This window comes from Phyllobates terribilis, unplaced genomic scaffold (assembly GCF_046119375.1).
Source record: "Phyllobates terribilis strain yellow unplaced genomic scaffold, ASM4611937v1 Scaffold_12__6_contigs__length_324123572, whole genome shotgun sequence".
Taxonomy (NCBI): Eukaryota; Metazoa; Chordata; class Amphibia; order Anura; family Dendrobatidae; genus Phyllobates; species Phyllobates terribilis.
Genome location: NW_027362772.1, coordinates 298912427 through 298928218, shown reverse-complemented (window position 1 = coordinate 298928218; position 15792 = coordinate 298912427). Strand labels below are relative to the sequence as shown.

The 15792-nt window shown below is 49.0% G+C and overlaps 1 long non-coding RNA gene across 1 annotated transcript in view; it reads left to right on the top strand.

Annotated features, from left to right (window-relative positions):
- Window positions 1-40: 40 nt before the first annotated feature.
- LOC141172744 (uncharacterized) overlaps window positions 41-15792 on the top strand; it is a 107572-nt gene continuing 91820 nt past the window's right edge. Inside the window, exon 1 of the long non-coding RNA XR_012252529.1 lies at window positions 41-265. This is a non-coding gene — a long non-coding RNA (uncharacterized lncRNA). The remainder of the gene's footprint in view (window positions 266-15792) is intronic.

The window sequence follows — 15792 nt, the reverse complement described above, 5'->3', positions numbered from 1 at the left end:
CACATTAAAATGAGGTCTCATCACCTGATAATTCTTACAAGCTTTGAAAATTATATAAAGACCTCAAGAGCCAGTGTAGAGAGAAACAACTCATCTGTGACACAAGATTACACAATGGATTCCTGTTACTACAAGATCTACCATGAAGATGGCTTTGATGCCAGACTAAGTTTAGAAGATTATTTTTCAGATAAACCTAAAATGAGTTTTAAAGAGGATTCCATAATATTTCCCATTGAAAATCTTGTAAAAACTTTCACAGAGGGTATGTATCTTATTAATCTTTCTATATTGAATTAGTTTTAAACATTTTTAAATAATACAAATTTGTAAAAAAAAATGTTAGTAGTTTGAGTGAACAGAAGGAGAAAGCACCCTATCGAGGGAGCAGAACAAAACTCCGGTCTTGAATATGATGAAAGTGTAGGGTCCCTGGAATTAGTAATGGAATTGATTTCCCATCTATAATTTCAAGAACCCTGGAAAATATATTGAGGGTGAAAAAATCAAAAATTACAATAGTAGGCGCAATTTACAAATCTAATCTAAGGATACACAGACACAGAATGTTTCACAAAATCCACATCTACGTTGGCAAGAGAACTTGCATGAGAAGCAGATTCACAATAAGCTTGTAGTGTAAATGCAGCTTTACAGTTAGATTAACCCACAGATTGCTGCTGATAAACACCTTAACTCCTTCACGACATTTGACGTACCTATACGTCATGGTCACATAGGGGTTCCTGACCGATGACATATAGGTACATCATGACGATCGTGCGTGGCACAGGAGTGATCACCACCTGGAGTTTAGCATTTACAGCCAGGTCCGCTTCGGCTGTTTAAACCCCTAAATGCTGCAATCGATATCAAACGCAACATTTAGGAGCGTGGAGATGAAAGGGGCTCCCTCTCCCATCTCATCGGTGACCCCACAATGTGATCGTGATGGCCTGATCATCGTCATGGCAACCCGAGGTTGTCATGAAGACCCCTACATCTACCAGCTATAGCAAGTCTGTTAGATCATGCTGAGAGCATGGTCTAAGAGGCTTCTGTCAAAGGTTTAAAGCATTGCAATGCATTAGACCAACAATCAGAGTGATAAAAGTTAAGTCCCATGAAGGGACTTAGTAAAAAAGTTTAAAAAAAGTTAAAAAAAAAATTAAAAATATTTTTCTAAAAAATCACAAAATAATAAAAAAAATGAAAAACAATATATTCATGAATACATATTTTTATGGAAAAACAAAAATAAACAGAAAAAGTACACATATTTAGTATCTCCACATCTGGAAAGACCTGATCTATAAAACTGTCACACTAGTTAACCACTTCAGTGAACACGGTGTCGTTTGTAAAATGGGGTTACTTGTGGGGTTTCTGCTGTTCTGGCACCTCAAAAGTTCTGGCAATGTGACATGGCACTCTCAAAACATTTCAGCAACATCTGAACTCAAATATGGCACTTCTTCCATTCTGAGCTTTGCACTGTGCCTCAAAAGTAGCTTTTGACATTCTCACAAGAAATTGCATAAAAATTGTACTATTCAATTTCTCCTATTATCTTTTTGAAAATGAAAAACTTGGGGCCAAAGCAACATTTTAGTGGAAGAAATTGTAATTTTCCATTAACAGAGCAAAATGTTATACAATTCTGTGCATCGCTTAAGAGTTAACAATTCTCACTACACCCCTTGAGAGGTGTAGTTTCCAAAATGGGGTCACTTGTGGGGGGTTTCAGCTGTTTTTGCATGTCAGGGGCTTTTCAAATGTGACATGACATCCGCAATCTACTCCAGCCAAAATTGTGCTCCAGAATTCAATTGGAGCTCCTTCCCTTGTGAGGCCTGCCTCATGCCCAAACAGTATTTTTTTTGCCACATAATGGGTTATCGGTGTACTCAAGAGAAATTGCACAACAAATTGTATAGTCTATTTTCTTGTGTTACCCTTGTAAAAATTAAAAACTTGGGCTGAAGCAACATTTTTGGGGGGAAAATGTATTTTTCCATTTTCAGAACTCAACATTATCAAATTCTGTGAGGCACCTGTGGGTTTAAGGTGCTCACTACACCTCTAGATAAGTTACTTGAGGGGTGTAGTCTGCAACATGTGATCACTTGTGGGAGGTTTCCTCTATTTAGGCACATCAGGGTCTCTGCGTCCCCTATCTATCCAGTGATTTTTGCACTCCAAAAGTCAATTGGCGCTCATTCCCTTCCGAGAAAGTAGATTTCCACCACATATGGGGTATCGGTGTACTCAGAAGAAATTGCACAACAAATTGCATGGTTCCTATTATTCTGTTACCCTTGTAGAAAATATAAATGCATATATTCTGGGAATCACAGAAGGAAGATGAGGATGAAAATCTGCAATTTAAGTCAAAGCAGGCAGAGGGTGAAGATCCCCAACAGGAATAGGGACCTGAAACACACCTAACATTCAGGACATTTTAGGGAACATGGAAAATAACATAACGCACCCTGATGTAAGTAATGTGTGCTCAAAGGATGTTACGAAAATCATATTAAGCTAAACCATTGAGGGAGGTCTAAAAATTTGTAAGTTATTCACCTTAACTTCTGGGAGGATGTATGGACTTTCCAAAAAGGAATCTGCAGATGTCTATCCCCAGAGTGGTCTTCAACACCAAGCCTAATCCAGGCCCTTGTTCTCAAAGATGAAAAACGGTAAATTTTAGCATGAGTTCTCCAATGTGATTTTTGTTGTCCATTTGTGCCAATGTAAGAAGATTTAACTACTTGACAAATATTGTAGCTGTTCAGTATTTGATGTACCCATTCTGCTTGCCCATTGCCCATTCAGCAGGAGAACTTTGCTGTATGTATTCTCTCTTGTTGCATTTATCCAACATTTGTCCAAAAGAAGTGACAGCACAGCAACCCAATACTGGCCACTGATGGGCTGCGGGTGTTTTTATTTTACAAGGGGTAAACCTCTTTATAAAATGGTGTGTTCAGATAGTGGATAGTCTGTTTAGGAGATGTATAGTGGAAGTAGTGAATATACTGTAGATAATGACGAATCATCACTTTTTCCTCTTGTATGTACATAACAATATTCAGACATTTTTTCTGTAGGTCACAGTCAAGGAAACATTTTGATTGATCTCAGTGCTAGTTGATTTATGAGTAATAATTATATTGAGTTGGATGTACTATGTGAAAGCAGACTGTTTTGCTCATGAAGGTGTAACAAGGGAAGAGACAGTGACGCGCCCCTGGGCCTGTGTCGCGCTGCGTTGCGCACGCGGGAGCTTACCCGGAGCCGGATCTCTTGAGGGTTGTAGTCTCGTGGCGGCGACCCGGTCCGTGCCCAGGGAGTCAAACTGAGCGGCGATGTACTAGCAGTAGATGGTTGGTGACTACGCCACCCGTTGAATGCAGCTATGGAGCTGCCGCTGCAGGGCAGACCGCTGAGGCCGGTGGAAGGATGGTGCAGCGTGGATGGTATAACCCCCAACGGGAGGGGTATGGCCTCAGGGCAGCCGACGTGGATGATGGGGGTAGCAGGAACCACTCAGAGACGGTGCGGTGTAGTTCAGGGTCTTTACTGGTGACAAAGATAGACCCTCCCGGAGTACTTGCTAGTGATAGGGGCCTGGTCAGTCCTTGAGCAGATGGGATTTCCCCTGGCCAGGCGGAGTTGTAGGCCTTCCCAACTAACTGTACTCTTCTGGCTACCTTGCTAGAGGCGGGAATAAGTAGCCCACGTCCCTGAGTGTACCGTGTGGTGCTCACCCGTATGGCCGGTGACTCGGGGCCTTCTACTGGCTTCCGCTCCACGATGGCGGTGCTGGTCCCACGCGTGTGACCGTGCCTTCGGGCTTCTGGGCCAGAGGACCTGAAATCCTCTGCCGGACGGTTTCTGCTGCTGGGTAGGAGTTAGTCCCCACAGCCTCGGACTCCGGGTCCGGTTAGAAATCTTCTCAGTCAGGGCGAGCTCTGCAGCTGCCAGCCCCTGACTCCTTGTAACACTGCTCCCCACAGAGCTCCTGATGTTTCTTGCTATGCTGCTTCTCTTCTCTACTCTTGTTCTGTCTTTCTCACTCACTCTGCCTCAGCCCCGGGTTTATATAAGGGAAGTCCTTCCCCTCCCAAGACTGGGCAGGAGGTGTGGCATGCACAGGATCCCTGACCAAAGGACCTCCCACCTGCTCTCAGACGTAATATCTCTATCACTGTGGCAACCAGACCCCTGGGGTGTCACATTCCCCCCTAGTGAAATTTAGTACTCCGGGACTAAACATATTTTTTTTTAGAAAAACATAACAAGGTATAGCAATAACAATACAATAAGAAAAACACATAAGATGGTTACGGCGTGTCCGCAACCGGGTGCAGTTTTGAAAAGCAAGGTGTCCATTTCACCAAAACAGGGAGACGTAACCAGGTAGGGGCCTGTCCTGCCCCGAGTCCTTAACAGTCTTTAGTCCATCCTGGGTTACGCTCCAACTATGTACAAGGATTCCCGGTAAATCCACCAAGGACTCCTAAAAAGAACTAGAAACACAAAATTATACACAAGCAACTATAAACAAGTAAACATTATAAGATAACTTAAACATTTAGATCCTCCAACGTGCGGGTAGCTGGCCTCTAGTGGCCCTAGTGGACCTACGGAGCTGACTGTCTGGCCCTGAACTACAGGGTGTAGGAGCTGTCAAGGGTAAACTGGGCAGCTGTCTATGGGCCCTCTGGCTCACTAGGGGTATGGCAGGCTCACTATAAGCAGAGGGTTGGTTTTCCGGGTCTGCTTGTGTAGAGTCTTCTGCCTCCTGGACCGGCTGTTCTTCCAGCTCTACCGGTTGCTCCGTAGGTTCTTGGGATGATGGTTGGAGGAAGGTGAGTACGGGTACCACAACTGCACCATTGACTTGAGTCCAAGACCGAGGGAAGTCCCCGAGCACGGTACTAACCATATCTTCCCTTTCCTCTACGGGTCGATGGTCTTCTTGTTCCTCTTCAGGGTTCCTCAGTTGTTCGGGACACTTCTTCAAGTGGTCCCGGGATACAATGGCTGTGGTTTCCCCTCCGTCTTTACTGATGGTACAGACCTTCGGGTTTTCGTGGCTTGAGGGCAGTACGGTGTACGGGTCCTTCTCCCACTGGTCGTCCAACTTGTGGAGCCGTCTCTTCCTCTTCAAGACCTGGTTGTAAGTTTTCTCTTGTCTTTCCCTAGCCTGACAGAGACTTCGCTCCACGCTCTCCTGTACTCTCCGGTACTGCTGCTGCCTCTCTGTGTCCCAGTCTGTTTCTGGTGAAGTGTCCTCGGGTGTCAGGACTCCCATTTCCAGGTCAACAGGTAACTTACCAGGTCTTGCCCTCATTAGGTAAGCCGGGGTACAGTTGGTGGAACCTACCGGGATGTGGTTGTATAGGTCCACCAGATCGGGCAACTTTTCAGGCCACAGACTGCGTTCTTCCAGGGGCAACGTTTTTAGAAGATCCATTACCACCTGGTTCATTTTTTCACAAAGTCCATTAGTCTGCGGATGGTAGGGTGTCGTCCTTATCTTCCGGCAGCCATACAGATTGCAGAATTCCTGGAAGACCTCCGCTTCAAAGGCAGGTCCCTGGTCCGTCAGCACTCGGTCCGGGTACCCGTGTGGACGGCAAAAGTGCTGCTGGAAGGCTCTAGCTGCTGTTTGAGCCGTTAAGTCCTTGACGGGGACGACAACCAGAAACCGGGAGTAATGATCCACGATGGTTAACGCGTAGACGTAGCCACTTCTGCTTGGGGTCAGTTTTACATGATCCAAGGCTACCAGTTCCAACGGTTGCCGGGTGACAATGGACTGCAGGGGAGTCTTCTGGCTGGCGCGGTCCTTCCTTCTCAGGTTGCACGGGCCACAGTCTCTGCACCACTTCTCAATGGTTCCCCTCATGCCTACCCAGTGGAATCGCTCGCGCAGCAGGAACTCCAGCTTCTTCCACCCGAAGTGTCCAGCTCCGTCGTGGTATGCCTCCATCACCATGGCTGCGTCTCTTCGTGGCACCACTACTTGCCAGAGTAATTCATGCGTCCGGGAGTTAACCATTCTGCGGCACAACTTCCCTTTGTAAAGGAACAGTCGACTCTTCTCTGCCCATAGTTGTTTGGCTTCCTCCGGAGCGTCTGGTTCAAGGCGAGCCTCCGGCCGAGTCAGCATCTCCTTCACCAGTCGGACGGCAGGGTCGCTGTCTTGCGTTTCCGCCCAGTTGTAGTGAGGTAAGGGGTTCAACGTAGCAGCCTGCTTACTCCTTACCCGGTGGGAATACTGGATAGTCCCATGACGGTGGAACGCAGGGAGTTCAATCTCTTCCAGTCCCTCCGGATCTTCTCCTTCGTCCGGCAGGTTGGGCATCCTGGACAGGGCGTCCGCGTTAGTATTGGAGCGCCCTGCCCGGTATTTGATTATGAACTCGTAGTTGGACAGACGGGCCATCCACCTCTGCTCCAGGGCACCGAGTCTTGCCGTGTCCAGGTGTGTCAACGGGTTGTTATCCGTGTACACGGTGAACCGGGAAGAAGCAAGGTAATGCTTAAAGCGCTCAGTGACTGCCCATACCACGGCCAGGAACTCTAGCTTGAATGAGCTATAATTCTCGGGGTTCCTTTCAGTGGGTCGCAGTTTTCGGCTGGCGTAGGCGATTACTCGTTCTTTCCCCTGCTGGATCTGGGACAGTACGGCTCCTAGCCCGATGTTACTGGCGTCGGTGTAGAGGATGAAGGGCTGGCTATAATCCGGGTACGCCAAGATTTCATCCCCCGTGAGGGCCATCTTCAGCTGGCGGAAGGACTCTTCTTCTAGCTCTTCCCATTTGAAGGGCGGCTTCTGGTTCTTGGCCTTCCGGGACTGGCCTATCAGGAGGTCCTGCATAGGCGCTGCCTTTTTGGTGAAACCGGGAATAAACCTTCGGTAGTAGCCTACCAACCCGAGGAACTGCCGCACTTCTTTTACGCTGGAGGGGCTTGGCCATCCCTTAATTGCGGTGATCTTATCGGGGTCGGGAGCCACTCCGTCAGCGCTCACCACGTGTCCCAGGTACTGCACCTTTGGTTTCAGGAGGTGACACTTGGAGGGTTTCACCTTTAGGCCGTAACTCGCCAGAGCTTCGAACACCTCCGCCAGGTGTTTCAGGTGGTCCTCATAAGTTTTGGAGTATACGATGACATCGTCCAGGTACAACAGGACCGTCTCGAAGTTTCTGTGGCCCAGACAGCACTCCATTAATCGTTGGAAGGTTCCTGGGGCGTTGCAGAGTCCGAACGGCATGCAGGTGAACTCGCTAAGTCCCATCGGGGTGGTGAATGCGGTCTTCTCCCGGTCCGCCTCTGCTACAGGAACCTGCCAGTACCCGCTAGTGAGATCCAAGGTAGAGAAGAAGTTAGCAGACCTTAAAGCAGCCAATGACTCCTCTATCCTTGGTAAGGGGTACGCATCCTTGTGTGTGATACGGTTGATTTTCCGGTAATCTACACACATCCTCATGGTGTTGTCTTTCTTTCTGACTAAAACTAGCGGGGCTGCCCAGGGGCTACAGCTATCCCGGATTACCCCAGCCTCCTTCATGTCTCTAAGCATCCCCTTGGCATGTTGGTAATGTGCAGGGGGTACGGGTCGATACCTCTCTTTTATGGGAGGATGATCTCCCGTGGGGATGCGGTGTTCTACCCCCTTGACTCGCCCGAAGTCTAACGGGTGTTTACTAAACACTCTCTCATACTCTTGAACCACCCGGTAGACTCCCTGTTTCTGGTGGGAGGGAGTGGAGTCAGTTCCCAAGTGTAGTTGCTGACACCAATCCTCCATTACTTTCTTAGAGCCGTTACCTTCCTCCGGGTGAGATGGAGGCAAGGGTTCCACAGACTGTATAGAGTTTTGGTTGATGGTATATAATTTTGCTAGCGTGGCATACCGGGGCAGGTACACTTCCCTCTCCCCGATATTGATTATGCGAACGGGCACCCTCCCATGGCGTACATTGACCACCCCCCGTGCCGTCAAAATGGTGGGCCTACTGTCTGAGTAAACTGGTTCTACCATTGCCTGGTAATCTCTACCTCTCAGACCAATAGCTGCCCGGCACCAAATCATCATTTCACTTTTTGGGGGCATGGCAATAGGGAAAGGGTCACACATTCTTACGCTACCAATCTCACCGCCGGAGAGTTCCACCTGTTGCCGTCGCATCAGTGCCCGGATCTCTTTCTGGAGCACTCGCTGCTCGCCGGAGCTGGCGTTCTTGGCAACCTGCTGTAGAAGGAAAATCACCTCTGCAAGACAATTCTCAATTACATTAGTTCCTAGAGTTATTTTTGGGTGGCTCTCATGTTTGTCAATGTCTACAATGATCAGTCCCTGTGCTGCCAGTTCGACTCTACCGATTTTGATGGTCACCTCTTTAAATCCGATTTGTGGCACGGGCTGGCCATTGCTGGCGATGATACTCAAGTCGTCGTCAGGGTAGCGGGTAATATCCGAGTCATTCCAGTACTGCTTAAAGAGCACGTACGGGATGGTGGTGACCTGTGACCCGGTGTCCAGTAGGGCACTCATGGGAATGCCATCCAGTACCACAGGCAAGACTGGATGTCCTCCCACATATCTGTCGCGCCAGTTCGATGGGCCTGGTGATCTTTTTCCTGGGGGTTGGCCCTCTACCCCAGGTTGTGCCCGTTTAAAGAACAGTACCTTTCCATATGTCCGGGTTGATTGCAGCGGCGGCAGATGGGTCGTCCGTCCTCGCTGTATCGGTCACTGGGTCTTCCTCTGGCCGGTGGGGTCCTCCTTGGTCGACGCCACGGGATGTCCTCCGGTCCGGATGCCAACTGGATCTTCCCTGGGGTGGAAACCTGTAAAGACTGCACAGTTCGGGTTAGCGCAGCAACGCTCTTAGCTAGCTCTTGGACCTGATGGCGTAGGTCTGGAGCCGGGTCATTGTCCAAAGCCTGCGCATCAGCTCCCACAGGCCCTGCCGACAAGGGCGCCGCCTCCTGGTGGTAAGTGATAGCTGGGCGCCTGTGGGTCACAACGCCACCCGGTGCCGGTTCTCGGAGCACCCGGATGGCTCTGTCCTTGAACTGTGCAAAGTCTAGATGGGGATCCTGTAAGGCCATTGCCCGCAACTGGGTTCGGTGGGCATTGCAATATAAACCCTCTATAAATTGTTCAGTCAACAGCCTGTCCTCGTTTCCCACCCCATCAGGGTCGGTCTGCTTTATGGCCCTCAGGGCCTCTTGTAGGTTTAGTGCATAGTCCCTTATACTCTCATGCGCTCGCTGCTTGCACCCGTAGAATCTAAGCTTAATCTCAGCTGAGGTGCGGGTATCAAAGGTGTCCTTCAGCCGGGTTAGTATCCCTGCGACAGTCTTCCTCCCAGGTGGCCAGGATTTTACTTCCCTTTTGGCTGCCCCAGTTAGTTGGGCCACCAGGATGCTCACTTTTTGCTCTTCTGTGAGGGGGTACACCTGGAAGAGGCTATCCAGCTTTTCTCTAAAGTCATGCAGGGTATGTGACTCCCCTGAGTACTGGGGTAGCCAAGCTGCTCCCGGGATATAGGGCATGGTGAAGGGCATAACTGCAGCAGCGGTGGCGCTGGCGGGGGTTGAGGCAGTGAAGCTCTCCTCCGTATCCGACATCTTCCTCCCCCCTAGTGGACCGTGGCCTACCTTGCGATGATCCTGTTCCGTAGGCCGCGGCTCTGCAGTGGATCGTCAGGGTTGAGGACCTTCCGTCGCGCTCCGGTGACGTCGGCGTCTGCTGGGCTCCTTCCAGGACCTTACGCAACGTCCGGACGTGAGGCGGGGCTTCAGTTCTCGCGCGCTTTCGGAGTCCACGCCCCTCTTCTTCCCGCGCGGCGTCCTCAAGATGGCGTCCAATGGCGGGAAAACTCCACGGATGGCGGGAAGAAGGTCGAAGATGGCGCCGGATGGCGGGAAAACTTCGCGGATGGCGGGAAGAAGGTAGAAGATGGCGCCGGATGGCGGGAAACCTCCACGGATAGCGGGAATCTTCACCACTGGTAAGTTTGAACAGTCTTTGCTTTTCAGGCACGCAGTACCCGGTGGTTGCGGGCACGAGATCCTGCCGACTACGCCAAAGTTGACGCGCCCCTGGGCCTGTGTCGCGCTGCGTTGCGCACGCGGGAGCTTACCCGGAGCCGGATCTCTTGAGGGTTGTAGTCTCGTGGCGGCGACCCGGTCCGTGCCCAGGGAGTCAAACTGAGCGGCGATGTACTAGCAGTAGATGGTTGGTGACTACGCCACCCGTTGAATGCAGCTATGGAGCTGCCGCTGCAGGGCAGACCGCTGAGGCCGGTGGAAGGATGGTGCAGCGTGGATGGTATAACCCCCAACGGGAGGGGTATGGCCTCAGGGCAGCCGACGTGGATGATGGGGGTAGCAGGAACCACTCAGAGACGGTGCGGTGTAGTTCAGGGTCTTTACTGGTGACAAAGATAGACCCTCCCGGAGTACTTGCTAGTGATAGGGGCCTGGTCAGTCCTTGAGCAGATGGGATTTCCCCTGGCCAGGCGGAGTTGTAGGCCTTCCCAACTAACTGTACTCTTCTGGCTACCTTGCTAGAGGCGGGAATAAGTAGCCCACGTCCCTGAGTGTACCGTGTGGTGCTCACCCGTATGGCCGGTGACTCGGGGCCTTCTACTGGCTTCCGCTCCACGATGGCGGTGCTGGTCCCACGCGTGTGACCGTGCCTTCGGGCTTCTGGACCAGAGGACCTGAAATCCTCTGCCGGACGGTTTCTGCTGCTGGGTAGGAGTTAGTCCCCACAGCCTCGGACTCCGGGTCCGGTTAGAAATCTTCTCAGTCAGGGCGAGCTCTGCAGCTGCCAGCCCCTGACTCCTTGTAACACTGCTCCCCACAGAGCTCCTGATGTTTCTTGCTATGCTGCTTCTCTTCTCTACTCTTGTTCTGTCTTCTTTCTCACTCACTCTGCCTCAGCCCCGGGTTTATATAAGGGAAGTCCTTCCCCTCCCAAGACTGGGCAGGAGGTGTGGCATGCACAGGATCCCTGACCAAAGGACCTCCCACCTGCTCTCAGACGTAATATCTCTATCACTGTGGCAACCAGACCCCTGGGGTGTCACAACAGCATAATAATATTAATAATAATAATAATTATAATGATGATGATGAAGAAAAGAGAGTGGAATTGTCTTTTGGGGAGTAAATACAATAAAATTGTGTTGCCCTCTATAAGAGTTGCCACTTTATTTACTTTTCTCTGGGACAGCAAGTTGGTCTGGTGATATCATCATTTAAGGAGATCAACAAATTTATATTTATTTCTTTTATTTGCTTATCTAGTATCTTTATTTTACACAGCACTTTACAATCTCGGTATGCCTTTGGAGTGTGGAAGGAAACCTAGAGAACCAGGAGGAATCCCACACATACATAGGAAAGAACATACAAGCTCCTTGCAGATGCTGTCCTTGGTGGGACTTTAACTCAGGACCCCAGTAGCGCAATGCTACAGTACTAACCACTGTGCCAAGTATCACCATACCAAGTATCACAGCCACACAAAGTCAATATCAACACAGTGCCTGAATAATATATACAGTTTTAAAGTAAGGAAGGGGTTAATGTCTTGAAGCCTGCCAAATATTACCCAATGTGGAAGCTTTCAGAGAATACTAGAACAAAGAACTGATGAAGGGCATGACTAAGTTGGGCGGACTAAGCAGTATCTTTTACTTATTATGCAGCTATTTTCTAATTTGTGCAGAGAATACGTATATTAATGAAGGTTATAAATTAATCGTTCACTCAAACAAGGTTTGGAGATTGTTGGAAATCATAGCCTGTGCACTTTTTATTCTCAGTGGTCATAAACTAAATCCCAGAAACTTTTACGTTAAGGTTAGGGTTGCTCTAACAGTTTGGAGGCACTGCTGAGATCCACAAAACACCACGTGAATCTGAAAAAAAGGCCACTTTTTTTTTCTCCAGGAATCAGTCCTCTGTCAGTTTTGATAGGTTAGTACGGGGATTTGGAAAAAAATTCCCTTATATTATGCATGATTCAATTGTTATTAGTAGTGTTGAGCGAGTATGTTCTATTAACCCTTTCGCCGAGTATGCTCGGGCCGAGCTCCGAGTATTTACAGCTGCTCGGTGATATGTTTGAATCGCTCACATGTGCATGGTTTGCAATTGTTTGACAGCTGTATTACATGTGAGGAATCTCTATTTCTTACACATTCCTCACATGTAATAAAGCTGTCAAACAGTTGCAAACCATGCACATGGGAGCGATTCAAATATATCACCGAGCAGCTGTAAATACTCGGAGCTCGGCCCGAGCATAATCGGACAGAACATACTCGCTCAACCCTAGTTATTAGGCATGTGAATGAGTAAGTGATTTAGGTAAGTTGAATTCACGACTTTTATATTTCCCCTTGGTCAGGAGAATGTTAAATGTTTAGACAGTCCTTTGTCTTGTCCTCAGTATGTGTGTGTTCCTGTTAGTGGCATGCTATCTTCTGTACAAACACAATAGATAACTCATTTGCAGTCATAGAAGGATATCAGAACCCAGGAAAGGAATATAGGGACTGAGATAGATAATACATAATGCACCCTCACTATGAGATTTGGGGTTGGATTTTAAAACAATAAATGGTTCTAAGGCGTTTGAAATCAGTTTCATGCATCTAGAAAATACTTCAAGGTGTTTAAAATTTGTTTCATAAGAGACTAGAAATTATTCTATGGTACCTGGAATAAGTCTCATTACACCCATGAGGAACCTCAAGTGGCAAGATATATCAGATATATCCATAGATATATTGAGTGATAGAATGGGCAGTAATGTTATAAAGAACATACAAAAGGGCTTTAAGAAGACTTGCTTGCTTATAATTCTTGTGGTAAGAATTTCAAAGTCTGCTTGTATAACACGAATATTTATTAATTGTGAGAATGGAATATATTATTGTGTTCTGTAATGGATAGCATAATTATTGTAAATGTTTTTCATATGGTATAATTGTACTTCAGTGAAAATAATTTGGCACAGAAAATACTTAATTCTAAAACAGATAAGAATGAGTAAAAGAGTTGAAGTTAGGGTCAAAACTAAAAGCCTTTTTTCTAAAGAATATCTTGAATGTGTGTTAAGACGTATTAATTGTATCATCATGGTCATCTTATATAAATTGCTTTAAAGAGAAATCAATGAATAAGATCAATTCCTCCCATCCCTTAAACCGCACATGTGAGTATGCAGGTCTTTAAAATGTAAATCCATCAATTCCTTTATATCTGCTGCTGTATTCCTGAGTAATTAGCATTTTTATTCATACTCAAATGAGACATTAAAGGCTCTGGCCATTAGAGGGCAGTTAAGGAGTCATTGACTCCTTTGGAAGTTTTCCCACCCAGCACCAGCCTCTTTAGCTTTATTAGTAACTCACTGTCTAATTTCCTTTCTTGCTGCCTGACTTAACACAGGCAGTGAACTATGAATCAAGCTAAAAAAGGCTGGTACGGGGAGGGGAAACAACCTGAGGGGAAATAGTGCAATTGTGGCACCCCAGGGGTCTGGTTGCCACAGTAATAGAAATATTACGTCTGAGAGCAAGTGGGAGGTTTCCTGGTCAGGAGCCCTAAAACATGCAACACCTCCTGCCCAGCCCTGGGAGGGGAGGAATCTGCCCTTATAAATTGGGTCTGGGGAGGGGTTAGTCAGACAGTCAGAGCCTGGAGACAGTCCAGACACAGGGAGAGTTACAGCTAGGAGCTCTGTAGGAGCAGGAGCTGAAGACCAGGGGCTGGAGCTAAGCAGAGCTCGCCCTGGCAGAAGAGACTACGACCGGACCACGGAGTCCGAGGCTGTGGGAACCTCTAAGTCCAGCAGCAAAACCCAGCCGGCAGGGGACTCCAGGTCCTCTGGCCATAGAAACCCGGAGGCTCAGTCACAAGGAAGGGACCAGCACCACCATCGAGGAGCGGAGGCTATCAGAAGGAGCCGTTTCCCACCATCTTCAGTCGGTTCCCGCCATCTTCAGCCGCTTCCCGCCATCTTCAGCCGTTTTCCCACCTTCCGCAGCTGTTTTCCCACCATCGGACGCCATCTTCAGGATGCCGCACGGGAAGAAGAGGGGCGTGGACGCCGAAAATGCGCAAGACCTGAAGCTTCACCCTATGCACCGACGCTGCGCAAGGTCCTGGAAGGAGAGGGAGTGACGCTGACGTCACCAGAGCGCGACGCAAGGTCCTCCACCCTGACAATCGTCTGCGGAGCTGCGGCCTACGGAGAAGAAGCAACAGAAGGTAGGCCACACTTAACTAGGGGGGAGGAAGATGACGGACACGGAGGGACCCTCTACAACCAGCGCGGCCGCTGCCGCTGTAATGCCGTTCACCATGCCTTACATCCCCGGAGCGGCCTGGCTGCCCCAATACTCAGGGGAGTCGCATACCCTAAGCGACTTTAAAGAGAGACTGTACAGCCTGTTTTAAGTCTACTTCCTGACGGAGGGACAAAAAGTGAGCATATTTGTAGGCCAGCTAACCGGCGCAGCCCAACGTGAAGTAAAGTCCTGGTCAGTCAGGGACAAGGAGACCGTGAAGGAGATCTTAGCCCGTCTGAGGGACACTTTTGATACCCGCACCTCAGCAGAGATCAAAATTAAATTCTTTGGGTGCAAGCAGCGGGCCCAAGACAGTATAAGAGACTATGCTTTGAATTTGCAAGAGGCCCTGGGAGCCATTAAACAGGCAGACCCTGACAGTGTGCGGAATGCAGATGAACTGTTAACTGAGCAATTCATTGAGGGTCTGCTGTCCAATGCCCACCGAACCCAGTTACGTGCAATGGCCTTGCAGAACCCTGGGTTAGACTTTGAAAAGTTCAAAGACAGGGTCATCCGGGTGCTCCGAGAACCGGCACCGGGTAGTGCTGTAACCCACCGGCGCCCTGCTATTACCTATCATCAGGAGGCGGCGCCCTTGTCTGCAGAGCCTATAATAGCTGGTGCGCAGGCTTTGGACAACAACCTGGCTACAGACCTGAACCATCAGGTCCAAGAGCTAACTAAAAGCGTAGCCGCGCTAACCCGAACTGTACAGTCTTTACAGGTCTCTCCTCCAGGAAGGATCAAGCTGGCCACCAGTCCGGAGGACGTCCCGTGGCACCGACAGAGGAGGATCCCATCGTCCAGAGGAAGACCCAGCGACATATACAACGAGGACGGACAACCCATCTGCCGCCGCTGCAATCAACCCGGACACATGGCAAGGTACTGTCATTTAAACGGGCACAACCTGGGGCAGAGGGCCAACCCCCAGGCATAAGATCATCAGGCCCATCGAACTGGCGTGATAAATACGTAGGGGGACGTCCGGTCTTGCCTGTGGTACTGGATGGCATTCCTATGACGGCCCTAATAGACACTGGGTCACAGGTGACTACCATCCCGTACGTGCTCTTTAAGCGGTACTGGAATGATTCCGACATAACCCGCTACCCAGATGACGACCTGAGTATCATCGCCAGCAATGATCAGCCCGTGCCGCAGGTGGGGTTCAAAGAGGTGACCATTAAGGTCGGTAAGGTCGAACTGGCGGCACAAGGACTGATTATTGTGGACATTGACCGTCATGAGAGTCACCCTTAAATAACCTTGGGAACTAACGTAATTGAAAATTGTCTTGCACAGGTAATTCTCATTTTGCAGCAGGTTGCCAAGAACGCCAGTTCCAGCCAGCAGCGTGTTCTCCAAAAAGAGATCCGGGCGCTGATGAAAC